The sequence below is a fragment of the Haliotis asinina genome, chromosome 2, assembly GCF_037392515.1.
Source record: "Haliotis asinina isolate JCU_RB_2024 chromosome 2, JCU_Hal_asi_v2, whole genome shotgun sequence".
NCBI classification, from domain to species: domain Eukaryota; kingdom Metazoa; phylum Mollusca; class Gastropoda; order Lepetellida; family Haliotidae; genus Haliotis; species Haliotis asinina.
The window spans coordinates 67066449-67088780 of NC_090281.1; the positions used below are offsets into that span (position 1 = coordinate 67066449).

Here is a 22332-nt window from a genome sequence, read left to right on the forward strand (position 1 = left end):
TACTGCGGGCCGGATTTTGTACCTACTTCTTTTCAAAAGGCACGCCCGTGTGGTATGCAATAGCACCTATCGTTGTTGGTACACGTCTGGAAAAATCTCCAGCACGACAATCTGTCGTAGACAGGGCCACCTGTGTGCTCTTCGGATTCATTCCACGTTTGTGATTAACTGAAAAAAGCACATAGAGTACAGGCAATCTCAACTGATCAAGTGTTTTCTCAATGTAAATTGTTTTGTGATTACAGCGTATTGGTGGTTATCTCCCATTGACCGTGGGTATGATTGTGACTGTGACTGCTCCAGTGTCAACATCCAAGTTGGAAGAACCAGAAGGAGACTTGGTGTGATCGCACATCATTACACCTTAATTAGCCCCACCCAAATCCTCTTTATATAAGCTCCGACTCATGATTCCATTGTGCAAAGTTGTGTTTTTGGATATGTTCAAACCTTATTAATGTAAGGAAATGAAGTAGCAGAGAAGAATATGCTCAAGCTATATCACCTGGAAGAGATTTAGCTTGTTTCTCCAAAGGCTTGCAACTGGTTCCGTGGTGTAGTGGTTATCACGTCTGCTTAACACGCAGAAGGCCGCGAGTTCGAGCCTCGCCGGAACCTTATTTTTTCTTGGGGTTGCATTATATCTTGCAATAAGCACAACTCTCTTTCTCAACTTGAAACCTACCACAAGTGAAGCGGGCTTCTTACAGATTAATTCTTTCCTACTTCTCTCCCTTTAACATGTACGTGGGCCCTCAGCATATCCCCGGCTTGTGTTGTATCAGTGTCAGCGACAGGTATAGGTCATTACAAATACGTGTGCCATGACAGCTAAGGTTCAGTGGTGTAGTGGTTATCACGTCTGCTTCACACGCAGAAGGCCGCGAGTTCGAGCATCGCCTGAACCTTCCTTTGTTTTTACACCTCCATGAATTGTCGTTTTGCAATTCTTCCTTGCTGACAGATGTCAGAGCAGTTGTGTACTATATCCAATGCGTTATAAGACTCAGGGAGCGTTATATGAGGTTTGCTAACTGGCATTTATTTAGACAGATGAAAATGGGGTTGGCCAAACCACTCAGAATGCCTCTCTTCCCTCCATCTCTGCCACATGTGACTGAGAGGAACGGTCATCAAGAACCAGGGTTACTAACCTCAGATGGCACTCACCCTGGTTGGCTTCGCGCTCAGAAAGAGAGACTGTCTATCGTCCTCGTGGTTTGGTAGACTGTCAGTTTTACCTGAAGTCATGGCGATGCATACTATAGAAATGATCCCTAAAAGTATGATCTTAACTACTGCGGGCCGGATTTTGTACCTACTTCTTTTCAAAAGGCACGCCCGTGTGGTATGCAATAGCACCTATCGTTGTTGGTACACGTCTGGAAAAATCTCCAGCACGACAATCTGTCGTAGACAGGGCCACCTGTGTGCTCTTCGGATTCATTCCACGTTTGTGATTAACTGAAAAAAGCACATAGAGTACAGGCAATCTCAACTGATCAAGTGTTTTCTCAATGTAAATTGTTTTGTGATTACAGCGTATTGGTGGTTATCTCCCATTGACCGTGGGTATGATTGTGACTGTGACTGCTCCAGTGTCAACATCCAAGTTGGAAGAACCAGAAGGAGACTTGGTGTGATCGCACATCATTACACCTTAATTAGCCCCACCCAAATCCTCTTTATATAAGCTCCGACTCATGATTCCATTGTGCAAAGTTGTGTTTTTGGATATGTTCAAACCTTATTAATGTAAGGAAATGAAGTAGCAGAGAAGAATATGCTCAAGCTATATCACCTGGAAGAGATTTAGCTTGTTTCTCCAAAGGCTTGCAACTGGTTCCGTGGTGTAGTGGTTATCACGTCTGCTTAACACGCAGAAGGCCGCGAGTTCGAGCCTCGCCGGAACCTTATTTTTTCTTGGGGTTGCATTATATCTTGCAATAAGCACAACTCTCTTTCTCAACTTGAAACCTACCACAAGTGAAGCGGGCTTCTTACAGATTAATTCTTTCCTACTTCTCTCCCTTTAACATGTACGTGGGCCCTCAGCATATCCCCGGCTTGTGTTGTGTCAGTGTCAGCGACAGGTATAGGTCATTACAAATACGTGTGCCATGACAGCTAAGGTTCAGTGGTGTAGTGGTTATCACGTCTGCTTCACACGCAGAAGGCCGCGAGTTCGAGCATCGCCTGAACCTTCCTTTGTTTTTACACCTCCATGAATTGTCGTTTTGCAATTCTTCCTTGCTGACAGATGTCAGAGCAGTTGTGTACTATATCCAATGCGTTATAAGACTCAGGGAGCGTTATATGAGGTTTGCTAACTGGCATTTATTGAGACAGATGAAAATGGGGTTGGCCAAACCACTCAGAATGCCTCTCTTCCCTCCATCTCTGCCACATGTGACTGAGAGGAACGGTCATCAAGAACCAGGGTTACTAACCTCAGATGGCACTCACCCTGGTTGGCTTCGCGCTCAGAAAGAGAGACTGTCTATCGTCCTCGTGGTTTGGTAGACTGTCAGTTTTACCTGAAGTCATGGCGATGCATACTATAGAAATGATCCCTAAAAGTATGATCTTAACTACTGCGGGCCGGATTTTGTACCTACTTCTTTTCAAAAGGCACGCCCGTGTGGTATGCAATAGCACCTATCGTTGTTGGTACACGTCTGGAAAAATCTCCAGCACGACAATCTGTCGTAGACAGGGCCACCTGTGTGCTCTTCGGATTCATTCCACGTTTGTGATTAACTGAAAAAAGCACATAGAGTACAGGCAATCTCAACTGATCAAGTGTTTTCTCAATGTAAATTGTTTTGTGATTACAGCGTATTGGTGGTTATCTCCCATTGACCGTGGGTATGATTGTGACTGTGACTGCTCCAGTGTCAACATCCAAGTTGGAAGAACCAGAAGGAGACTTGGTGTGATCGCACATCATTACACCTTAATTAGCCCCACCCAAATCCTCTTTATATAAGCTCCGACTCATGATTCCATTGTGCAAAGTTGTGTTTTTGGATATGTTCAAACCTTATTAATGTAAGGAAATGAAGTAGCAGAGAAGAATATGCTCAAGCTATATCACCTGGAAGAGATTTAGCTTGTTTCTCCAAAGGCTTGCAACTGGTTCCGTGGTGTAGTGGTTATCACGTCTGCTTAACACGCAGAAGGCCGCGAGTTCGAGCCTCGCCGGAACCTTATTTTTTCTTGGGGTTGCATTATATCTTGCAATAAGCACAACTCTCTTTCTCAACTTGAAACCTACCACAAGTGAAGCGGGCTTCTTACAGATTAATTCTTTCCTACTTCTCTCCCTTTAACATGTACGTGGGCCCTCAGCATATCCCCGGCTTGTGTTGTGTCAGTGTCAGCGACAGGTATAGGTCATTACAAATACGTGTGCCATGACAGCTAAGGTTCAGTGGTGTAGTGGTTATCACGTCTGCTTCACACGCAGAAGGCCGCGAGTTCGAGCCTCGCCTGAACCTTCCTTTTTTTTTTACACCTCCATGAATTGTCGTTTTGCAATTCTTCCTTGCTGACAGATGTCAGAGCAGTTGTGTACTATATCCAATGCGTTATAAGACTCAGGGAGCGTTATATGAGGTTTGCTAACTGGCATTTATTGAGACAGATGAAAATGGGGTTGGCCAAACCACTCAGAATGCCTCTCTTCCCTCCATCTCTGCCACATGTGACTGAGAGGAACGGTCATCAAGAACCAGGGTTACTAACCTCAGATGGCACTCACCCTGGTTGGCTTCGCGCTCAGAAAGAGAGACTGTCTATCGTCCTCGTGGTTTGGTAGACTGTCAGTTTTACCTGAAGTCATGGCGATGCATACTATACAAATGATCCCTAAAAGTATGATCTTAACTACTGCGGGCCGGATTTTGTACCTACTTCTTTTCAAAAGGCACGCCCGTGTGGTATGCAATAGCACCTATCGTTGTTGGTACACGTCTGGAAAAATCTCCAGCACGACAATCTGTCGTAGACAGGGCCACCTGTGTGCTCTTCGGATTCATTCCACGTTTGTGGTTAACTGAAAAAAGCACATAGAGTACAGGCAATCTCAACTGATCAAGTGTTTTCTCAATGTAAATTGTTTTGTGATTACAGCGTATTGGTGGTTATCTCCCATTGACCGTGGGTATGATTGTGACTGTGACTGCTCCAGTGTCAACATCCAAGTTGGAAGAACCAGAAGGAGACTTGGTGTGATCGCACATCATTACACCTTAATTAGCCCCACCCAAATCCTCTTTATATAAGCTCCGACTCATGATTCCATTGTGCTAAGTTGTGTTTTTGGATATGTTCAAACCTTATTAATGTAAGGAAATGAAGTAGCAGAGAAGACTATGCTCAAGCTATATCACCTGGAAGAGATTTAGCTTGTTTCTCCAAAGGCTTGCAACTGGTTCCGTGGTGTAGTGGTTATCACGTCTGCTTAACACGCAGAAGGCCGCGAGTTCGAGCCTCGCCGGAACCTTATTTTTTCTTGGGGTTGCATTATATCTTGCCATAAGCACAACTCTCTTTCTCAACTTGAAACCTACCACAAGTGAAGCGGGCTTCTTACAGATTAATTCTTTCCTACTTCTCTCCCTTTAACATGTGCGTGGGCCCTCAGCATATCCCCGGCTTGTGTTGTGTCAGTGTCAGCGACAGGTATAGGTCATTACAAATACGTGTGCCATGACAGCTAAGGTTCAGTGGTGTAGTGGTTATCACGTCTGCTTCACACGCAGAAGGCCGCGAGTTCGAGCCTCGCCTGAACCTTCCTTTTTTTTTACACCTCCATGAATTGTCGTTTTGCAATTCTTCCTTGCTGACAGATGTCAGAGCAGTTGTGTACTATATCCAATGCGTTATAAGACTCAGGGAGCGTTATATGAGGTTTGCTAACTGGCATTTATTTAGACAGATGAAAATGGGGTTGGCCAAACCACTCAGAATGCCTCTCTTCCCTCCATCTCTGCCACATGTGACTGAGAGGAACGGTCATCAAGAACCAGGGTTACTAACCTCAGATGGCACTCACCCTGGTTGGCTTCGCGCTCAGAAAGAGAGACTGTCTATCGTCCTCGTGGTTTGGTAGACTGTCAGTTTTACCTGAAGTCATGGCGATGCATACTATAGAAATGATCCCTAAAAGTATGATCTTAACTACTGCGGGCCGGATTTTGTACCTACTTCTTTTCAAAAGGCACGCCCGTGTGGTATGCAATAGCACCTATCGTTGTTGGTACACGTCTGGAAAAATCTCCAGCACGACAATCTGTCGTAGACAGGGCCACCTGTGTGCTCTTCGGATTCATTCCACGTTTGTGATTAACTGAAAAAAGCACATAGAGTACAGGCAATCTCAACTGATCAAGTGTTTTCTCAATGTAAATTGTTTTGTGATTACAGCGTATTGGTGGTTATCTCCCATTGACCGTGGGTATGATTGTGACTGTGACTGCTCCAGTGTCAACATCCAAGTTGGAAGAACCAGAAGGAGACTTGGTGTGATCGCACATCATTACACCTTAATTAGCCCCACCCAAATCCTCTTTATATAAGCTCCGACTCATGATTCCATTGTGCTAAGTTGTGTTTTTGGATATGTTCAAACCTTATTAATGTAAGGAAATGAAGTAGCAGAGAAGACTATGCTCAAGCTATATCACCTGGAAGAGATTTAGCTTGTTTCTCCAAAGGCTTGCAACTGGTTCCGTGGTGTAGTGGTTATCACGTCTGCTTAACACGCAGAAGGCCGCGAGTTCGAGCCTCGCCGGAACCTTATTTTTTCTTGGGGTTGCATTATATCTTGCAATAAGCACAACTCTCTTTCTCAACTTGAAACCTACCACAAGTGAAGCGGGCTTCTTACAGATTAATTCTTTCCTACTTCTCTCCCTTTAACATGTACGTGGGCCCTCAGCATATCCCCGGCTTGTGTTGTGTCAGTGTCAGCGACAGGTATAGGTCATTACAAATACGTGTGCCATGACAGCTAAGGTTCAGTGGTGTAGTGGTTATCACGTCTGCTTCACACGCAGAAGGCCGCGAGTTCGAGCCTCGCCTGAACCTTCCTTTTTTTTTACACCTCCATGAATTGTCGTTTTGCAATTCTTCCTTGCTGACAGATGTCAGAGCAGTTGTGTACTATAGCCAATGCGTTATAAGACTCAGGGAGCGTTATATGAGGTTTGCTAACTGGCATTTATTGAGACAGATGAAAATGGGGTTGGCCAAACCACTCAGAATGCCTCTCTTCCCTCCATCTCTGCCACATGTGACTGAGAGGAACGGTCATCAAGAACCAGGGTTACTAACCTCAGATGGCACTCACCCTGGTTGGCTTCGCGCTCAGAAAGAGAGACTGTCTATCGTCCTCGTGGTTTGGTAGACTGTCAGTTTTACCTGAAGTCATGGCGATGCATACTGTAGAAATGATCCCTAAAAGTATGATCTTAACTACTGCGGGCCGGATTTTGTACCTACTTCTTTTCAAAAGGCACGCCCGTGTGGTATGCAATAGCACCTATCGTTGTTGGTACACGTCTGGAAAAATCTCCAGCACGACAATCTGTCGTAGACAGGGCCACCTGTGTGCTCTTCGGATTCATTCCACGTTTGTGATTAACTGAAAAAAGCACATAGAGTACAGGCAATCTCAACTGATCAAGTGTTTTCTCAATGTAAATTGTTTTGTGATTACAGCGTATTGGTGGTTATCTCCCATTGACCGTGGGTATGATTGTGACTGTGACTGCTCCAGTGTCAACATCCAAGTTGGAAGAACCAGAAGGAGACTTGGTGTGATCGCACATCATTACACCTTAATTAGCCCCACCCAAATCCTCTTTATATAAGCTCCGACTCATGATTCCATTGTGCAAAGTTGTGTTTTTGGATATGTTCAAACCTTATTAATGTAAGGAAATGAAGTAGCAGAGAAGAATATGCTCAAGCTATATCACCTGGAAGAGATTTAGCTTGTTTCTCCAAAGGCTTGCAACTGGTTCCGTGGTGTAGTGGTTATCACGTCTGCTTAACACGCAGAAGGCCGCGAGTTCGAGCCTCGCCGGAACCTTATTTTTTCTTGGGGTTGCATTATATCTTGCCATAAGCACAACACTCTTTCTCAACTTGAAACCTACCACAAGTGAAGCGGGCTTCTTACAGATTAATTCTTTCCTACTTCTCTCCCTTTAACATGTACGTGGGCCCTCAGCATATCCCCGGCTTGTGTTGTGTCAGTGTCAGCGACAGGTATAGGTCATTACAAATACGTGTGCCATGACAGCTAAGGTTCAGTGGTGTAGTGGTTATCACGTCTGCTTCACACGCAGAAGGCCGCGAGTTCGAGCCTCGCCTGAACCTTCCTTTTTTTTTACACCTCCATGAATTGTCGTTTTGCAATTCTTCCTTGCTGACAGATGTCAGAGCAGTTGTGTACTATAGCCAATGCGTTATAAGACTCAGGGAGCGTTATATGAGGTTTGCTAACTGGCATTTATTGAGACAGATGAAAATGGGGTTGGCCAAACCACTCAGAATGCCTCTCTTCCCTCCATCTCTGCCACATGTGACTGAGAGGAACGGTCATCAAGAACCAGGGTTACTAACCTCAGATGGCACTCACCCTGGTTGGCTTCGCGCTCAGAAAGAGAGACTGTCTATCGTCCTCGTGGTTTGGTAGACTGTCAGTTTTACCTGAAGTCATGGCGATGCATACTGTAGAAATGATCCCTAAAAGTATGATCTTAACTACTGCGGGCCGGATTTTGTACCTACTTCTTTTCAAAAGGCACGCCCGTGTGGTATGCAATAGCACCTATCGTTGTTGGTACACGTCTGGAAAAATCTCCAGCACGACAATCTGTCGTAGACAGGGCCACCTGTGTGCTCTTCGGATTCATTCCACGTTTGTGATTAACTGAAAAAAGCACATAGAGTACAGGCAATCTCAACTGATCAAGTGTTTTCTCAATGTAAATTGTTTTGTGATTACAGCGTATTGGTGGTTATCTCCCATTGACCGTGGGTATGATTGTGACTGTGACTGCTCCAGTGTCAACATCCAAGTTGGAAGAACCAGAAGGAGACTTGGTGTGATCGCACATCATTACACCTTAATTAGCCCCACCCAAATCCTCTTTATATAAGCTCCGACTCATGATTCCATTGTGCAAAGTTGTGTTTTTGGATATGTTCAAACCTTATTAATGTAAGGAAATGAAGTAGCAGAGAAGAATATGCTCAAGCTATATCACCTGGAAGAGATTTAGCTTGTTTCTCCAAAGGCTTGCAACTGGTTCCGTGGTGTAGTGGTTATCACGTCTGCTTAACACGCAGAAGGCCGCGAGTTCGAGCCTCGCCGGAACCTTATTTTTTCTTGGGGTTGCATTATATCTTGCCATAAGCACAACACTCTTTCTCAACTTGAAACCTACCACAAGTGAAGCGGGCTTCTTACAGATTAATTCTTTCCTACTTCTCTCCCTTTAACATGTACGTGGGCCCTCAGCATATCCCCGGCTTGTGTTGTGTCAGTGTCAGCGACAGGTATAGGTCATTACAAATACGTGTGCCATGACAGCTAAGGTTCAGTGGTGTAGTGGTTATCACGTCTGCTTCACACGCAGAAGGCCGCGAGTTCGAGCCTCGCCTGAACCTTCCTTTTTTTTTACACCTCCATGAATTGTCGTTTTGCAATTCTTCCTTGCTGACAGATGTCAGAGCAGTTGTGTACTATATCCAATGCGTTATAAGACTCAGGGAGCGTTATATGAGGTTTGCTAACTGGCATTTATTGAGACAGATGAAAATGGGGTTGGCCAAACCACTCAGAATGCCTCTCTTCCCTCCATCTCTGCCACATGTGACTGAGAGGAACGGTCATCAAGAACCAGGGTTACTAACCTCAGATGGCACTCACCCTGGTTGGCTTCGCGCTCAGAAAGAGAGACTGTCTATCGTCCTCGTGGTTTGGTAGACTGTCAGTTTTACCTGAAGTCATGGCGATGCATACTATAGAAATGATCCCTAAAAGTATGATCTTAACTACTGCGGGCCGGATTTTGTACCTACTTCTTTTCAAAAGGCACGCCCGTGTGGTATGCAATAGCACCTATCGTTGTTGGTACACGTCTGGAAAAATCTCCAGCACGACAATCTGTCGTAGACAGGGCCACCTGTGTGCTCTTCGGATTCATTCCACGTTTGTGATTAACTGAAAAAAGCACATAGAGTACAGGCAATCTCAACTGATCAAGTGTTTTCTCAATGTAAATTGTTTTGTGATTACAGCGTATTGGTGGTTATCTCCCATTGACCGTGGGTATGATTGTGACTGTGACTGCTCCAGTGTCAACATCCAAGTTGGAAGAACCAGAAGGAGACTTGGTGTGATCGCACATCATTACACCTTAATTAGCCCCACCCAAATCCTCTTTATATAAGCTCCGACTCATGATTCCATTGTGCAAAGTTGTGTTTTTGGATATGTTCAAACCTTATTAATGTAAGGAAATGAAGTAGCAGAGAAGAATATGCTCAAGCTATATCACCTGGAAGAGATTTAGCTTGTTTCTCCAAAGGCTTGCAACTGGTTCCGTGGTGTAGTGGTTATCACGTCTGCTTAACACGCAGAAGGCCGCGAGTTCGAGCCTCGCCGGAACCTTATTTTTTCTTGGGGTTGCATTATATCTTGCCATAAGCACAACTCTCTTTCTCAACTTGAAACCTACCACAAGTGAAGCGGGCTTCTTACAGATTAATTCTTTCCTACTTCTCTCCCTTTAACATGTACGTGGGCCCTCAGCATATCCCCGGCTTGTGTTGTGTCAGTGTCAGCGACAGGTATAGGTCATTACAAATACGTGTGCCATGACAGCTAAGGTTCAGTGGTGTAGTGGTTATCACGTCTGCTTCACACGCAGAAGGCCGCGAGTTCGAGCCTCGCCTGAACCTTCCTTTGTTTTTACACCTCCATGAATTGTCGTTTTGCAATTCTTCCTTGCTGACAGATGTCAGAGCAGTTGTGTACTATATCCAATGCGTTATAAGACTCAGGGAGCGTTATATGAGGTTTGCTAACTGGCATTTATTGAGACAGATGAAAATGGGGTTGGCCAAACCACTCAGAATGCCTCTCTTCCCTCCATCTCTGCCACATGTGACTGAGAGGAACGGTCATCAAGAACCAGGGTTACTAACCTCAGATGGCACTCACCCTGGTTGGCTTCGCGCTCAGAAAGAGAGACTGTCTATCGTCCTCGTGGTTTGGTAGACTGTCAGTTTTACCTGAAGTCATGGCGATGCATACTATAGAAATGATCCCTAAAAGTATGATCTTAACTACTGCGGGCCGGATTTTGTACCTACTTCTTTTCAAAAGGCACGCCCGTGTGGTATGCAATAGCACCTATCGTTGTTGGTACACGTCTGGAAAAATCTCCAGCACGACAATCTGTCGTAGACAGGGCCACCTGTGTGCTCTTCGGATTCATTCCACGTTTGTGATTAACTGAAAAAAGCACATAGAGTACAGGCAATCTCAACTGATCAAGTGTTTTCTCAATGTAAATTGTTTTGTGATTACAGCGTATTGGTGGTTATCTCCCATTGACCGTGGGTATGATTGTGACTGTGACTGCTCCAGTGTCAACATCCAAGTTGGAAGAACCAGAAGGAGACTTGGTGTGATCGCACATCATTACACCTTAATTAGCCCCACCCAAATCCTCTTTATATAAGCTCCGACTCATGATTCCATTGTGCAAAGTTGTGTTTTTGGATATGTTCAAACCTTATTAATGTAAGGAAATGAAGTAGCAGAGAAGACTATGCTCAAGCTATATCACCTGGAAGAGATTTAGCTTGTTTCTCCAAAGGCTTGCAACTGGTTCCGTGGTGTAGTGGTTATCACGTCTGCTTAACACGCAGAAGGCCGCGAGTTCGAGCCTCGCCGGAACCTTATTTTTTCTTGGGGTTGCATTATATCTTGCAATAAGCACAACTCTCTTTCTCAACTTGAAACCTACCACAAGTGAAGCGGGCTTCTTACAGATTAATTCTTTCCTACTTCTCTCCCTTTAACATGTACGTGGGCCCTCAGCATATCCCCGGCTTGTGTTGTGTCAGTGTCAGCGACAGGTATAGGTCATTACAAATACGTGTGCCATGACAGCTAAGGTTCAGTGGTGTAGTGGTTATCACGTCTGCTTCACACGCAGAAGGCCGCGAGTTCGAGCCTCGCCTGAACCTTCCTTTGTTTTTACACCTCCATGAATTGTCGTTTTGCAATTCTTCCTTGCTGACAGATGTCAGAGCAGTTGTGTACTATATCCAATGCGTTATAAGACTCAGGGAGCGTTATATGAGGTTTGCTAACTGGCATTTATTGAGACAGATGAAAATGGGGTTGGCCAAACCACTCAGAATGCCTCTCTTCCCTCCATCTCTGCCACATGTGACTGAGAGGAACGGTCATCAAGAACCAGGGTTACTAACCTCAGATGGCACTCACCCTGGTTGGCTTCGCGCTCAGAAAGAGAGACTGTCTATCGTCCTCGTGGTTTGGTAGACTGTCAGTTTTACCTGAAGTCATGGCGATGCATACTATAGAAATGATCCCTAAAAGTATGATCTTAACTACTGCGGGCCGGATTTTGTACCTACTTCTTTTCAAAAGGCACGCCCGTGTGGTATGCAATAGCACCTATCGTTGTTGGTACACGTCTGGAAAAATCTCCAGCACGACAATCTGTCGTAGACAGGGCCACCTGTGTGCTCTTCGGATTCATTCCACGTTTGTGATTAACTGAAAAAAGCACATAGAGTACAGGCAATCTCAACTGATCAAGTGTTTTCTCAATGTAAATTGTTTTGTGATTACAGCGTATTGGTGGTTATCTCCCATTGACCGTGGGTATGATTGTGACTGTGACTGCTCCAGTGTCAACATCCAAGTTGGAAGAACCAGAAGGAGACTTGGTGTGATCGCACATCATTACACCTTAATTAGCCCCACCCAAATCCTCTTTATATAAGCTCCGACTCATGATTCCATTGTGCAAAGTTGTGTTTTTGGATATGTTCAAACCTTATTAATGTAAGGAAATGAAGTAGCAGAGAAGAATATGCTCAAGCTATATCACCTGGAAGAGATTTAGCTTGTTTCTCCAAAGGCTTGCAACTGGTTCCGTGGTGTAGTGGTTATCACGTCTGCTTAACACGCAGAAGGCCGCGAGTTCGAGCCTCGCCGGAACCTTATTTTTTCTTGGGGTTGCATTATATCTTGCCATAAGCACAACTCTCTTTCTCAACTTGAAACCTACCACAAGTGAAGCGGGCTTCTTACAGATTAATTCTTTCCTACTTCTCTCCCTTTAACATGTACGTGGGCCCTCAGCATATCCCCGGCTTGTGTTGTGTCAGTGTCAGCGACAGGTATAGGTCATTACAAATACGTGTGCCATGACAGCTAAGGTTCAGTGGTGTAGTGGTTATCACGTCTGCTTCACACGCAGAAGGCCGCGAGTTCGAGCCTCGCCTGAACCTTCCTTTGTTTTTACACCTCCATGAATTGTCGTTTTGCAATTCTTCCTTGCTGACAGATGTCAGAGCAGTTGTGTACTATATCCAATGCGTTATAAGACTCAGGGAGCGTTATATGAGGTTTGCTAACTGGCATTTATTGAGACAGATGAAAATGGGGTTGGCCAAACCACTCAGAATGCCTCTCTTCCCTCCATCTCTGCCACATGTGACTGAGAGGAACGGTCATCAAGAACCAGGGTTACTAACCTCAGATGGCACTCACCCTGGTTGGCTTCGCGCTCAGAAAGAGAGACTGTCTATCGTCCTCGTGGTTTGGTAGACTGTCAGTTTTACCTGAAGTCATGGCGATGCATACTATAGAAATGATCCCTAAAAGTATGATCTTAACTACTGCGGGCCGGATTTTGTACCTACTTCTTTTCAAAAGGCACGCCCGTGTGGTATGCAATAGCACCTATCGTTGTTGGTACACGTCTGGAAAAATCTCCAGCACGACAATCTGTCGTAGACAGGGCCACCTGTGTGCTCTTCGGATTCATTCCACGTTTGTGATTAACTGAAAAAAGCACATAGAGTACAGGCAATCTCAACTGATCAAGTGTTTTCTCAATGTAAATTGTTTTGTGATTACAGCGTATTGGTGGTTATCTCCCATTGACCGTGGGTATGATTGTGACTGTGACTGCTCCAGTGTCAACATCCAAGTTGGAAGAACCAGAAGGAGACTTGGTGTGATCGCACATCATTACACCTTAATTAGCCCCACCCAAATCCTCTTTATATAAGCTCCGACTCATGATTCCATTGTGCAAAGTTGTGTTTTTGGATATGTTCAAACCTTATTAATGTAAGGAAATGAAGTAGCAGAGAAGAATATGCTCAAGCTATATCACCTGGAAGAGATTTAGCTTGTTTCTCCAAAGGCTTGCAACTGGTTCCGTGGTGTAGTGGTTATCACGTCTGCTTAACACGCAGAAGGCCGCGAGTTCGAGCCTCGCCGGAACCTTATTTTTTCTTGGGGTTGCATTATATCTTGCCATAAGCACAACTCTCTTTCTCAACTTGAAACCTACCACAAGTGAAGCGGGCTTCTTACAGATTAATTCTTTCCTACTTCTCTCCCTTTAACATGTACGTGGGCCCTCAGCATATCCCCGGCTTGTGTTGTGTCAGTGTCAGCGACAGGTATAGGTCATTACAAATACGTGTGCCATGACAGCTAAGGTTCAGTGGTGTAGTGGTTATCACGTCTGCTTCACACGCAGAAAGCCGCGAGTTCGAGCCTCGCCTGAACCTTCCTTTGTTTTTACACCTCCATGAATTGTCGTTTTGCAATTCTTCCTTGCTGACAGATGTCAGAGCAGTTGTGTACTATATCCAATGCGTTATAAGACTCAGGGAGCGTTATATGAGGTTTGCTAACTGGCATTTATTGAGACAGATGAAAATGGGGTTGGCCAAACCACTCAGAATGCCTCTCTTCCCTCCATCTCTGCCACATGTGACTGAGAGGAACGGTCATCAAGAACCAGGGTTACTAACCTCAGATGGCACTCACCCTGGTTGGCTTCGCGCTCAGAAAGAGAGACTGTCTATCGTCCTCGTGGTTTGGTAGACTGTCAGTTTTACCTGAAGTCATGGCGATGCATACTATAGAAATGATCCCTAAAAGTATGATCTTAACTACTGCGGGCCGGATTTTGTACCTACTTCTTTTCAAAAGGCACGCCCGTGTGGTATGCAATAGCACCTATCGTTGTTGGTACACGTCTGGAAAAATCTCCAGCACGACAATCTGTCGTAGACAGGGCCACCTGTGTGCTCTTCGGATTCATTCCACGTTTGTGATTAACTGAAAAAAGCACATAGAGTACAGGCAATCTCAACTGATCAAGTGTTTTCTCAATGTAAATTGTTTTGTGATTACAGCGTATTGGTGGTTATCTCCCATTGACCGTGGGTATGATTGTGACTGTGACTGCTCCAGTGTCAACATCCAAGTTGGAAGAACCAGAAGGAGACTTGGTGTGATCGCACATCATTACACCTTAATTAGCCCCACCCAAATCCTCTTTATATAAGCTCCGACTCATGATTCCATTGTGCAAAGTTGTGTTTTTGGATATGTTCAAACCTTATTAATGTAAGGAAATGAAGTAGCAGAGAAGAATATGCTCAAGCTATATCACCTGGAAGAGATTTAGCTTGTTTCTCCAAAGGCTTGCAACTGGTTCCGTGGTGTAGTGGTTATCACGTCTGCTTAACACGCAGAAGGCCGCGAGTTCGAGCCTCGCCGGAACCTTATTTTTTCTTGGGGTTGCATTATATCTTGCCATAAGCACAACTCTCTTTCTCAACTTGAAACCTACCACAAGTGAAGCGGGCTTCTTACAGATTAATTCTTTCCTACTTCTCTCCCTTTAACATGTACATGGGCCCTCAGCATATCCCCGGCTTGTGTTGTGTCAGTGTCAGCGACAGGTATAGGTCATTACAAATACGTGTGCCATGACAGCTAAGGTTCAGTGGTGTAGTGGTTATCACGTCTGCTTCACACGCAGAAGGCCGCGAGTTCGAGCCTCGCCTGAACCTTCCTTTTTTTTTACACCTCCATGAATTGTCGTTTTGCAATTCTTCCTTGCTGACAGATGTCAGAGCAGTTGTGTACTATATCCAATGCGTTATAAGACTCAGGGAGCGTTATATGAGGTTTGCTAACTGGCATTTATTGAGACAGATGAAAATGGGGTTGGCCAAACCACTCAGAATGCCTCTCTTCCCTCCATCTCTGCCACATGTGACTGAGAGGAACGGTCATCAAGAACCAGGGTTACTAACCTCAGATGGCACTCACCCTGGTTGGCTTCGCGCTCAGAAAGAGAGACTGTCTATCGTCCTCGTGGTTTGGTAGACTGTCAGTTTTACCTGAAGTCATGGCGATGCATACTATAGAAATGATCCCTAAAAGTATGATCTTAACTACTGCGGGCCGGATTTTGTACCTACTTCTTTTCAAAAGGCACGCCCGTGTGGTATGCAATAGCACCTATCGTTGTTGGTACACGTCTGGAAAAATCTCCAGCACGACAATCTGTCGTAGACAGGGCCACCTGTGTGCTCTTCGGATTCATTCCACGTTTGTGATTAACTGAAAAAAGCACATAGAGTACAGGCAATCTCAACTGATCAAGTGTTTTCTCAATGTAAATTGTTTTGTGATTACAGCGTATTGGTGGTTATCTCCCATTGACCGTGGGTATGATTGTGACTGTGACTGCTCCAGTGTCAACATCCAAGTTGGAAGAACCAGAAGGAGACTTGGTGTGATCGCACATCATTACACCTTAATTAGCCCCACCCAAATCCTCTTTATATAAGCTCCGACTCATGATTCCATTGTGCAAAGTTGTGTTTTTGGATATGTTCAAACCTTATTAATGTAAGGAAATGAAGTAGCAGAGAAGAATATGCTCAAGCTATATCACCTGGAAGAGATTTAGCTTGTTTCTCCAAAGGCTTGCAACTGGTTCCGTGGTGTAGTGGTTATCACGTCTGCTTAACACGCAGAAGGCCGCGAGTTCGAGCCTCGCCGGAACCTTATTTTTTCTTGGGGTTGCATTATATCTTGCCATAAGCACAACTCTCTTTCTCAACTTGAAACCTACCACAAGTGAAGCGGGCTTCTTACAGATTAATTCTTTCCTACTTCTCTCCCTTTAACATGTACGTGGGCCCTCAGCATATCCCCGGCTTGTGTTGTGTCAGTGTCAGCGACAGGTATAGGTCATTACAAATACGTGTGCCATGACAGCTAAGGTTCAGTGGTGTAGTGGTTATCACGTCTGCTTCACACGCAGAAGGCCGCGAGTTCGAGCCTCGCCTGAACCTTCCTTTGTTTTTACACCTCCATGAATTGTCGTTTTGCAATTCTTCCTTGCTGACAGATGTCAGAGCAGTTGTGTACTATATCCAATGCGTTATAAGACTCAGGGAGCGTTATATGAGGTTTGCTAACTGGCATTTATTGAGACAGATGAAAATGGGGTTGGCCAAACCACTCAGAATGCCTCTCTTCCCTCCATCTCTGCCACATGTGACTGAGAGGAACGGTCATCAAGAACCAGGGTTACTAACCTCAGATGGCACTCACCCTGGTTGGCTTCGCGCTCAGAAAGAGAGACTGTCTATCGTCCTCGTGGTTTGGTAGACTGTCAGTTTTACCTGAAGTCATGGCGATGCATACTATAGAAATGATCCCTAAAAGTATGATCTTAACTACTGCGGGCCGGATTTTGTACCTACTTCTTTTCAAAAGGCACGCCCGTGTGGTATGCAATAGCACCTATCGTTGTTGGTACACGTCTGGAAAAATCTCCAGCACGACAATCTGTCGTAGACAGGGCCACCTGTGTGCTCTTCGGATTCATTCCACGTTTGTGATTAACTGAAAAAAGCACATAGAGTACAGGCAATCTCAACTGATCAAGTGTTTTCTCAATGTAAATTGTTTTGTGATTACAGCGTATTGGTGGTTATCTCCCATTGACCGTGGGTATGATTGTGACTGTGACTGCTCCAGTGTCAACATCCAAGTTGGAAGAACCAGAAGGAGACTTGGTGTGATCGCACATCATTACACCTTAATTAGCCCCACCCAAATCCTCTTTATATAAGCTCCGACTCATGATTCCATTGTGCAAAGTTGTGTTTTTGGATATGTTCAAACCTTATTAATGTAAGGAAATGAAGTAGCAGAGAAGAATATGCTCAAGCTATATCACCTGGAAGAGATTTAGCTTGTTTCTCCAAAGGCTTGCAACTGGTTCCGTGGTGTAGTGGTTATCACGTCTGCTTAACACGCAGAAGGCCGCGAGTTCGAGCCTCGCCGGAACCTTATTTTTTCTTGGGGTTGCATTATATCTTGCCATAAGCACAACTCTCTTTCTCAACTTGAAACCTACCACAAGTGAAGCGGGCTTCTTACAGATTAATTCTTTCCTACTTCTCTCCCTTTAACATGTACGTGGGCCCTCAGCATATCCCCGGCTTGTGTTGTGTCAGTGTCAGCGACAGGTATAGGTCATTACAAATACGTGTGCCATGACAGCTAAGGTTCAGTGGTGTAGTGGTTATCACGTCTGCTTCACACGCAGAAGGCCGCGAGTTCGAGCCTCGCCTGAACCTTCCTTTGTTTTTACACCTCCATGAATTGTCGTTTTGCAATTCTTCCTTGCTGACAGATGTCAGAGCAGTTGTGTACTATATCCAATGCGTTATAAGACTCAGGGAGCGTTATATGAGGTTTGCTAACTGGCATTTATTGAGACAGATGAAAATGGGGTTGGCCAAACCACTCAGAATGCCTCTCTTCCCTCCATCTCTGCCACATGTGACTGAGAGGAACGGTCATCAAGAACCAGGGTTACTAACCTCAGATGGCACTCACCCTGGTTGGCTTCGCGCTCAGAAAGAGAGACTGTCTATCGTCCTCGTGGTTTGGTAGACTGTCAGTTTTACCTGAAGTCATGGCGATGCATACTATAGAAATGATCCCTAAAAGTATGATCTTAACTACTGCGGGCCGGATTTTGTACCTACTTCTTTTCAAAAGGCACGCCCGTGTGGTATGCAATAGCACCTATCGTTGTTGGTACACGTCTGGAAAAATCTCCAGCACGACAATCTGTCGTAGACAGGGCCACCTGTGTGCTCTTCGGATTCATTCCACGTTTGTGATTAACTGAAAAAAGCACATAGAGTACAGGCAATCTCAACTGATCAAGTGTTTTCTCAATGTAAATTGTTTTGTGATTACAGCGTATTGGTGGTTATCTCCCATTGACCGTGGGTATGATTGTGACTGTGACTGCTCCAGTGTCAACATCCAAGTTGGAAGAACCAGAAGGAGACTTGGTGTGATCGCACATCATTACACCTTAATTAGCCCCACCCAAATCCTCTTTATATAAGCTCCGACTCATGATTCCATTGTGCAAAGTTGTGTTTTTGGATATGTTCAAACCTTATTAATGTAAGGAAATGAAGTAGCAGAGAAGAATATGCTCAAGCTATATCACCTGGAAGAGATTTAGCTTGTTTCTCCAAAGGCTTGCAACTGGTTCCGTGGTGTAGTGGTTATCACGTCTGCTTAACACGCAGAAGGCCGCGAGTTCGAGCCTCGCCGGAACCTTATTTTTTCTTGGGGTTGCATTATATCTTGCCATAAGCACAACTCTCTTTCTCAACTTGAAACCTACCACAAGTGAAGCGGGCTTCTTACAGATTAATTCTTTCCTACTTCTCTCCCTTTAACATGTACGTGGGCCCTCAGCATATCCCCGGCTTGTGTTGTGTCAGTGTCAGCGACAGGTATAGGTCATTACAAATACGTGTGCCATGACAGCTAAGGTTCAGTGGTGTAGTGGTTATCACGTCTGCTTCACACGCAGAAGGCCGCGAGTTCGAGCCTCGCCTGAACCTTCCTTTGTTTTTACACCTCCATGAATTGTCGTTTTGCAATTCTTCCTTGCTGACAGATGTCAGAGCAGTTGTGTACTATATCCAATGCGTTATAAGACTCAGGGAGCGTTATATGAGGTTTGCTAACTGGCATTTATTGAGACAGATGAAAATGGGGTTGGCCAAACCACTCAGAATGCCTCTCTTCCCTCCATCTCTGCCACATGTGACTGAGAGGAACGGTCATCAAGAACCAGGGTTACTAACCTCAGATGGCACTCACCCTGGTTGGCTTCGCGCTCAGAAAGAGAGACTGTCTATCGTCCTCGTGGTTTGGTAGACTGTCAGTTTTACCTGAAGTCATGGCGATGCATACTATAGAAATGATCCCTAAAAGTATGATCTTAACTACTGCGGGCCGGATTTTGTACCTACTTCTTTTCAAAAGGCACGCCCGTGTGGTATGCAATAGCACCTATCGTTGTTGGTACACGTCTGGAAAAATCTCCAGCACGACAATCTGTCGTAGACAGGGCCACCTGTGTGCTCTTCGGATTCATTCCACGTTTGTGATTAACTGAAAAAAGCACATAGAGTACAGGCAATCTCAACTGATCAAGTGTTTTCTCAATGTAAATTGTTTTGTGATTACAGCGTATTGGTGGTTATCTCCCATTGACCGTGGGTATGATTGTGACTGTGACTGCTCCAGTGTCAACATCCAAGTTGGAAGAACCAGAAGGAGACTTGGTGTGATCGCACATCATTACACCTTAATTAGCCCCACCCAAATCCTCTTTATATAAGCTCCGACTCATGATTCCATTGTGCAAAGTTGTGTTTTTGGATATGTTCAAACCTTATTAATGTAAGGAAATGAAGTAGCAGAGAAGAATATGCTCAAGCTATATCACCTGGAAGAGATTTAGCTTGTTTCTCCAAAGGCTTGCAACTGGTTCCGTGGTGTAGTGGTTATCACGTCTGCTTAACACGCAGAAGGCCGCGAGTTCGAGCCTCGCCGGAACCTTATTTTTTCTTGGGGTTGCATTATATCTTGCCATAAGCACAACTCTCTTTCTCAACTTGAAACCTACCACAAGTGAAGCGGGCTTCTTACAGATTAATTCTTTCCTACTTCTCTCCCTTTAACATGTACGTGGGCCCTCAGCATATCCCCGGCTTGTGTTGTGTCAGTGTCAGCGACAGGTATAGGTCATTACAAATACGTGTGCCATGACAGCTAAGGTTCAGTGGTGTAGTGGTTATCACGTCTGCTTCACACGCAGAAGGCCGCGAGTTCGAGCCTCGCCTGAACCTTCCTTTGTTTTTACACCTCCATGAATTGTCGTTTTGCAATTCTTCCTTGCTGACAGATGTCAGAGCAGTTGTGTACTATATCCAATGCGTTATAAGACTCAGGGAGCGTTATATGAGGTTTGCTAACTGGCATTTATTGAGACAGATGAAAATGGGGTTGGCCAAACCACTCAGAATGCCTCTCTTCCCTCCATCTCTGCCACATGTGACTGAGAGGAACGGTCATCAAGAACCAGGGTTACTAACCTCAGATGGCACTCACCCTGGTTGGCTTCGCGCTCAGAAAGAGAGACTGTCTATCGTCCTCGTGGTTTGGTAGACTGTCAGTTTTACCTGAAGTCATGGCGATGCATACTATAGAAATGATCCCTAAAAGTATGATCTTAACTACTGCGGGCCGGATTTTGTACCTACTTCTTTTCAAAAGGCACGCCCGTGTGGTATGCAATAGCACCTATCGTTGTTGGTACACGTCTGGAAAAATCTCCAGCACGACAATCTGTCGTAGACAGGGCCACCTGTGTGCTCTTCGGATTCATTCCACGTTTGTGATTAACTGAAAAAAGCACATAGAGTACAGGCAATCTCAACTGATCAAGTGTTTTCTCAATGTAAATTGTTTTGTGATTACAGCGTATTGGTGGTTATCTCCCATTGACCGTGGGTATGATTGTGACTGTGACTGCTCCAGTGTCAACATCCAAGTTGGAAGAACCAGAAGGAGACTTGGTGTGATCGCACATCATTACACCTTAATTAGCCCCACCCAAATCCTCTTTATATAAGCTCCGACTCATGATTCCATTGTGCAAAGTTGTGTTTTTGGATATGTTCAAACCTTATTAATGTAAGGAAATGAAGTAGCAGAGAAGAATATGCTCAAGCTATATCACCTGGAAGAGATTTAGCTTGTTTCTCCAAAGGCTTGCAACTGGTTCCGTGGTGTAGTGGTTATCACGTCTGCTTAACACGCAGAAGGCCGCGAGTTCGAGCCTCGCCGGAACCTTATTTTTTCTTGGGGTTGCATTATATCTTGCCATAAGCACAACTCTCTTTCTCAACTTGAAACCTACCACAAGTGAAGCGGGCTTCTTACAGATTAATTCTTTCCTACTTCTCTCCCTTTAACATGTACGTGGGCCCTCAGCATATCCCCGGCTTGTGTTGTGTCAGTGTCAGCGACAGGTATAGGTCATTACAAATACGTGTGCCATGACAGCTAAGGTTCAGTGGTGTAGTGGTTATCACGTCTGCTTCACACGCAGAAGGCCGCGAGTTCGAGCCTCGCCTGAACCTTCCTTTGTTTTTACACCTCCATGAATTGTCGTTTTGCAATTCTTCCTTGCTGACAGATGTCAGAGCAGTTGTGTACTATATCCAATGCGTTATAAGACTCAGGGAGCGTTATATGAGGTTTGCTAACTGGCATTTATTGAGACAGATGAAAATGGGGTTGGCCAAACCACTCAGAATGCCTCTCTTCCCTCCATCTCTGCCACATGTGACTGAGAGGAACGGTCATCAAGAACCAGGGTTACTAACCTCAGATGGCACTCACCCTGGTTGGCTTCGCGCTCAGAAAGAGAGACTGTCTATCGTCCTCGTGGTTTGGTAGACTGTCAGTTTTACCTGAAGTCATGGCGATGCATACTATAGAAATGATCCCTAAAAGTATGATCTTAACTACTGCGGGCCGGATTTTGTACCTACTTCTTTTCAAAAGGCACGCCCGTGTGGTATGCAATAGCACCTATCGTTGTTGGTACACGTCTGGAAAAATCTCCAGCACGACAATCTGTCGTAGACAGGGCCACCTGTGTGCTCTTCGGATTCATTCCACGTTTGTGATTAACTGAAAAAAGCACATAGAGTACAGGCAATCTCAACTGATCAAGTGTTTTCTCAATGTAAATTGTTTTGTGATTACAGCGTATTGGTGGTTATCTCCCATTGACCGTGGGTATGATTGTGATTGCTCCAGTG

At 44.9% G+C, this 22332-nt stretch overlaps 51 non-coding genes across 51 annotated transcripts; 34 read left to right on the forward strand and 17 right to left on the reverse strand.

Moving 5' to 3' along the window:
- Window positions 1–545: 545 nt before the first annotated feature.
- Window positions 546–618, forward strand: Trnav-aac (transfer RNA valine (anticodon AAC)). Its single transcript has one exon. It is a non-coding gene; the product is annotated as a tRNA-Val (tRNA).
- A 217-nt stretch (window positions 619–835) lies between these two features.
- On the forward strand, window positions 836–908 carry Trnav-cac (transfer RNA valine (anticodon CAC)). The gene has a single exon. It is a non-coding gene; the product is annotated as a tRNA-Val (tRNA).
- A 165-nt stretch (window positions 909–1073) lies between these two features.
- LOC137275183 (small nucleolar RNA U3) lies at window positions 1074–1293 on the reverse strand. The gene has a single exon (XR_010956501.1). It is a non-coding gene; the product is annotated as a small nucleolar RNA U3 (small nucleolar RNA).
- Window positions 1294–1841: 548 nt separating this feature from the next.
- Trnav-aac (transfer RNA valine (anticodon AAC)) lies at window positions 1842–1914 on the forward strand. Its single transcript has one exon. It is a non-coding gene; the product is annotated as a tRNA-Val (tRNA).
- Window positions 1915–2131: 217 nt separating this feature from the next.
- Window positions 2132–2204, forward strand: Trnav-cac (transfer RNA valine (anticodon CAC)). The gene has a single exon. It is a non-coding gene; the product is annotated as a tRNA-Val (tRNA).
- A 165-nt stretch (window positions 2205–2369) lies between these two features.
- Window positions 2370–2589, reverse strand: LOC137275184 (small nucleolar RNA U3). Its single transcript, XR_010956502.1, has one exon. It is a non-coding gene; the product is annotated as a small nucleolar RNA U3 (small nucleolar RNA).
- Window positions 2590–3137: 548 nt separating this feature from the next.
- Window positions 3138–3210, forward strand: Trnav-aac (transfer RNA valine (anticodon AAC)). Its single transcript has one exon. It is a non-coding gene; the product is annotated as a tRNA-Val (tRNA).
- Window positions 3211–3427: 217 nt separating this feature from the next.
- Window positions 3428–3500, forward strand: Trnav-cac (transfer RNA valine (anticodon CAC)). The gene has a single exon. It is a non-coding gene; the product is annotated as a tRNA-Val (tRNA).
- A 166-nt stretch (window positions 3501–3666) lies between these two features.
- LOC137275234 (small nucleolar RNA U3) lies at window positions 3667–3886 on the reverse strand. The gene has a single exon (XR_010956549.1). It is a non-coding gene; the product is annotated as a small nucleolar RNA U3 (small nucleolar RNA).
- A 548-nt stretch (window positions 3887–4434) lies between these two features.
- On the forward strand, window positions 4435–4507 carry Trnav-aac (transfer RNA valine (anticodon AAC)). Its single transcript has one exon. It is a non-coding gene; the product is annotated as a tRNA-Val (tRNA).
- A 217-nt stretch (window positions 4508–4724) lies between these two features.
- On the forward strand, window positions 4725–4797 carry Trnav-cac (transfer RNA valine (anticodon CAC)). The gene has a single exon. It is a non-coding gene; the product is annotated as a tRNA-Val (tRNA).
- Window positions 4798–4962: 165 nt separating this feature from the next.
- Window positions 4963–5182, reverse strand: LOC137275186 (small nucleolar RNA U3). The gene has a single exon (XR_010956503.1). It is a non-coding gene; the product is annotated as a small nucleolar RNA U3 (small nucleolar RNA).
- Window positions 5183–5730: 548 nt separating this feature from the next.
- On the forward strand, window positions 5731–5803 carry Trnav-aac (transfer RNA valine (anticodon AAC)). The gene has a single exon. It is a non-coding gene; the product is annotated as a tRNA-Val (tRNA).
- A 217-nt stretch (window positions 5804–6020) lies between these two features.
- Trnav-cac (transfer RNA valine (anticodon CAC)) lies at window positions 6021–6093 on the forward strand. Its single transcript has one exon. It is a non-coding gene; the product is annotated as a tRNA-Val (tRNA).
- A 165-nt stretch (window positions 6094–6258) lies between these two features.
- Window positions 6259–6478, reverse strand: LOC137275213 (small nucleolar RNA U3). Its single transcript, XR_010956529.1, has one exon. It is a non-coding gene; the product is annotated as a small nucleolar RNA U3 (small nucleolar RNA).
- Window positions 6479–7026: 548 nt separating this feature from the next.
- On the forward strand, window positions 7027–7099 carry Trnav-aac (transfer RNA valine (anticodon AAC)). Its single transcript has one exon. It is a non-coding gene; the product is annotated as a tRNA-Val (tRNA).
- Window positions 7100–7316: 217 nt separating this feature from the next.
- On the forward strand, window positions 7317–7389 carry Trnav-cac (transfer RNA valine (anticodon CAC)). Its single transcript has one exon. It is a non-coding gene; the product is annotated as a tRNA-Val (tRNA).
- A 165-nt stretch (window positions 7390–7554) lies between these two features.
- Window positions 7555–7774, reverse strand: LOC137275215 (small nucleolar RNA U3). Its single transcript, XR_010956531.1, has one exon. It is a non-coding gene; the product is annotated as a small nucleolar RNA U3 (small nucleolar RNA).
- A 548-nt stretch (window positions 7775–8322) lies between these two features.
- Trnav-aac (transfer RNA valine (anticodon AAC)) lies at window positions 8323–8395 on the forward strand. Its single transcript has one exon. It is a non-coding gene; the product is annotated as a tRNA-Val (tRNA).
- Window positions 8396–8612: 217 nt separating this feature from the next.
- Window positions 8613–8685, forward strand: Trnav-cac (transfer RNA valine (anticodon CAC)). The gene has a single exon. It is a non-coding gene; the product is annotated as a tRNA-Val (tRNA).
- Window positions 8686–8850: 165 nt separating this feature from the next.
- On the reverse strand, window positions 8851–9070 carry LOC137275187 (small nucleolar RNA U3). Its single transcript, XR_010956504.1, has one exon. It is a non-coding gene; the product is annotated as a small nucleolar RNA U3 (small nucleolar RNA).
- A 548-nt stretch (window positions 9071–9618) lies between these two features.
- Trnav-aac (transfer RNA valine (anticodon AAC)) lies at window positions 9619–9691 on the forward strand. Its single transcript has one exon. It is a non-coding gene; the product is annotated as a tRNA-Val (tRNA).
- Window positions 9692–9908: 217 nt separating this feature from the next.
- Window positions 9909–9981, forward strand: Trnav-cac (transfer RNA valine (anticodon CAC)). Its single transcript has one exon. It is a non-coding gene; the product is annotated as a tRNA-Val (tRNA).
- Window positions 9982–10146: 165 nt separating this feature from the next.
- On the reverse strand, window positions 10147–10366 carry LOC137275188 (small nucleolar RNA U3). Its single transcript, XR_010956505.1, has one exon. It is a non-coding gene; the product is annotated as a small nucleolar RNA U3 (small nucleolar RNA).
- Window positions 10367–10914: 548 nt separating this feature from the next.
- Trnav-aac (transfer RNA valine (anticodon AAC)) lies at window positions 10915–10987 on the forward strand. The gene has a single exon. It is a non-coding gene; the product is annotated as a tRNA-Val (tRNA).
- A 217-nt stretch (window positions 10988–11204) lies between these two features.
- Trnav-cac (transfer RNA valine (anticodon CAC)) lies at window positions 11205–11277 on the forward strand. The gene has a single exon. It is a non-coding gene; the product is annotated as a tRNA-Val (tRNA).
- A 165-nt stretch (window positions 11278–11442) lies between these two features.
- LOC137275189 (small nucleolar RNA U3) lies at window positions 11443–11662 on the reverse strand. The gene has a single exon (XR_010956506.1). It is a non-coding gene; the product is annotated as a small nucleolar RNA U3 (small nucleolar RNA).
- Window positions 11663–12210: 548 nt separating this feature from the next.
- On the forward strand, window positions 12211–12283 carry Trnav-aac (transfer RNA valine (anticodon AAC)). Its single transcript has one exon. It is a non-coding gene; the product is annotated as a tRNA-Val (tRNA).
- Window positions 12284–12500: 217 nt separating this feature from the next.
- On the forward strand, window positions 12501–12573 carry Trnav-cac (transfer RNA valine (anticodon CAC)). The gene has a single exon. It is a non-coding gene; the product is annotated as a tRNA-Val (tRNA).
- A 165-nt stretch (window positions 12574–12738) lies between these two features.
- Window positions 12739–12958, reverse strand: LOC137275190 (small nucleolar RNA U3). The gene has a single exon (XR_010956507.1). It is a non-coding gene; the product is annotated as a small nucleolar RNA U3 (small nucleolar RNA).
- A 548-nt stretch (window positions 12959–13506) lies between these two features.
- Window positions 13507–13579, forward strand: Trnav-aac (transfer RNA valine (anticodon AAC)). Its single transcript has one exon. It is a non-coding gene; the product is annotated as a tRNA-Val (tRNA).
- A 217-nt stretch (window positions 13580–13796) lies between these two features.
- Window positions 13797–13869, forward strand: Trnav-cac (transfer RNA valine (anticodon CAC)). The gene has a single exon. It is a non-coding gene; the product is annotated as a tRNA-Val (tRNA).
- A 165-nt stretch (window positions 13870–14034) lies between these two features.
- On the reverse strand, window positions 14035–14254 carry LOC137275192 (small nucleolar RNA U3). Its single transcript, XR_010956509.1, has one exon. It is a non-coding gene; the product is annotated as a small nucleolar RNA U3 (small nucleolar RNA).
- Window positions 14255–14802: 548 nt separating this feature from the next.
- On the forward strand, window positions 14803–14875 carry Trnav-aac (transfer RNA valine (anticodon AAC)). The gene has a single exon. It is a non-coding gene; the product is annotated as a tRNA-Val (tRNA).
- Window positions 14876–15092: 217 nt separating this feature from the next.
- On the forward strand, window positions 15093–15165 carry Trnav-cac (transfer RNA valine (anticodon CAC)). Its single transcript has one exon. It is a non-coding gene; the product is annotated as a tRNA-Val (tRNA).
- A 165-nt stretch (window positions 15166–15330) lies between these two features.
- LOC137275193 (small nucleolar RNA U3) lies at window positions 15331–15550 on the reverse strand. Its single transcript, XR_010956510.1, has one exon. It is a non-coding gene; the product is annotated as a small nucleolar RNA U3 (small nucleolar RNA).
- Window positions 15551–16098: 548 nt separating this feature from the next.
- On the forward strand, window positions 16099–16171 carry Trnav-aac (transfer RNA valine (anticodon AAC)). Its single transcript has one exon. It is a non-coding gene; the product is annotated as a tRNA-Val (tRNA).
- Window positions 16172–16388: 217 nt separating this feature from the next.
- Window positions 16389–16461, forward strand: Trnav-cac (transfer RNA valine (anticodon CAC)). Its single transcript has one exon. It is a non-coding gene; the product is annotated as a tRNA-Val (tRNA).
- A 165-nt stretch (window positions 16462–16626) lies between these two features.
- LOC137275194 (small nucleolar RNA U3) lies at window positions 16627–16846 on the reverse strand. The gene has a single exon (XR_010956511.1). It is a non-coding gene; the product is annotated as a small nucleolar RNA U3 (small nucleolar RNA).
- Window positions 16847–17394: 548 nt separating this feature from the next.
- On the forward strand, window positions 17395–17467 carry Trnav-aac (transfer RNA valine (anticodon AAC)). The gene has a single exon. It is a non-coding gene; the product is annotated as a tRNA-Val (tRNA).
- A 217-nt stretch (window positions 17468–17684) lies between these two features.
- Trnav-cac (transfer RNA valine (anticodon CAC)) lies at window positions 17685–17757 on the forward strand. Its single transcript has one exon. It is a non-coding gene; the product is annotated as a tRNA-Val (tRNA).
- A 165-nt stretch (window positions 17758–17922) lies between these two features.
- LOC137275195 (small nucleolar RNA U3) lies at window positions 17923–18142 on the reverse strand. Its single transcript, XR_010956512.1, has one exon. It is a non-coding gene; the product is annotated as a small nucleolar RNA U3 (small nucleolar RNA).
- Window positions 18143–18690: 548 nt separating this feature from the next.
- On the forward strand, window positions 18691–18763 carry Trnav-aac (transfer RNA valine (anticodon AAC)). The gene has a single exon. It is a non-coding gene; the product is annotated as a tRNA-Val (tRNA).
- A 217-nt stretch (window positions 18764–18980) lies between these two features.
- On the forward strand, window positions 18981–19053 carry Trnav-cac (transfer RNA valine (anticodon CAC)). Its single transcript has one exon. It is a non-coding gene; the product is annotated as a tRNA-Val (tRNA).
- Window positions 19054–19218: 165 nt separating this feature from the next.
- Window positions 19219–19438, reverse strand: LOC137275196 (small nucleolar RNA U3). Its single transcript, XR_010956513.1, has one exon. It is a non-coding gene; the product is annotated as a small nucleolar RNA U3 (small nucleolar RNA).
- Window positions 19439–19986: 548 nt separating this feature from the next.
- Window positions 19987–20059, forward strand: Trnav-aac (transfer RNA valine (anticodon AAC)). Its single transcript has one exon. It is a non-coding gene; the product is annotated as a tRNA-Val (tRNA).
- Window positions 20060–20276: 217 nt separating this feature from the next.
- Trnav-cac (transfer RNA valine (anticodon CAC)) lies at window positions 20277–20349 on the forward strand. The gene has a single exon. It is a non-coding gene; the product is annotated as a tRNA-Val (tRNA).
- A 165-nt stretch (window positions 20350–20514) lies between these two features.
- On the reverse strand, window positions 20515–20734 carry LOC137275197 (small nucleolar RNA U3). The gene has a single exon (XR_010956514.1). It is a non-coding gene; the product is annotated as a small nucleolar RNA U3 (small nucleolar RNA).
- Window positions 20735–21282: 548 nt separating this feature from the next.
- Window positions 21283–21355, forward strand: Trnav-aac (transfer RNA valine (anticodon AAC)). Its single transcript has one exon. It is a non-coding gene; the product is annotated as a tRNA-Val (tRNA).
- Window positions 21356–21572: 217 nt separating this feature from the next.
- Window positions 21573–21645, forward strand: Trnav-cac (transfer RNA valine (anticodon CAC)). The gene has a single exon. It is a non-coding gene; the product is annotated as a tRNA-Val (tRNA).
- A 165-nt stretch (window positions 21646–21810) lies between these two features.
- LOC137275198 (small nucleolar RNA U3) lies at window positions 21811–22030 on the reverse strand. Its single transcript, XR_010956515.1, has one exon. It is a non-coding gene; the product is annotated as a small nucleolar RNA U3 (small nucleolar RNA).
- Between the last annotated feature and the right edge of the window lie 302 nt (window positions 22031–22332).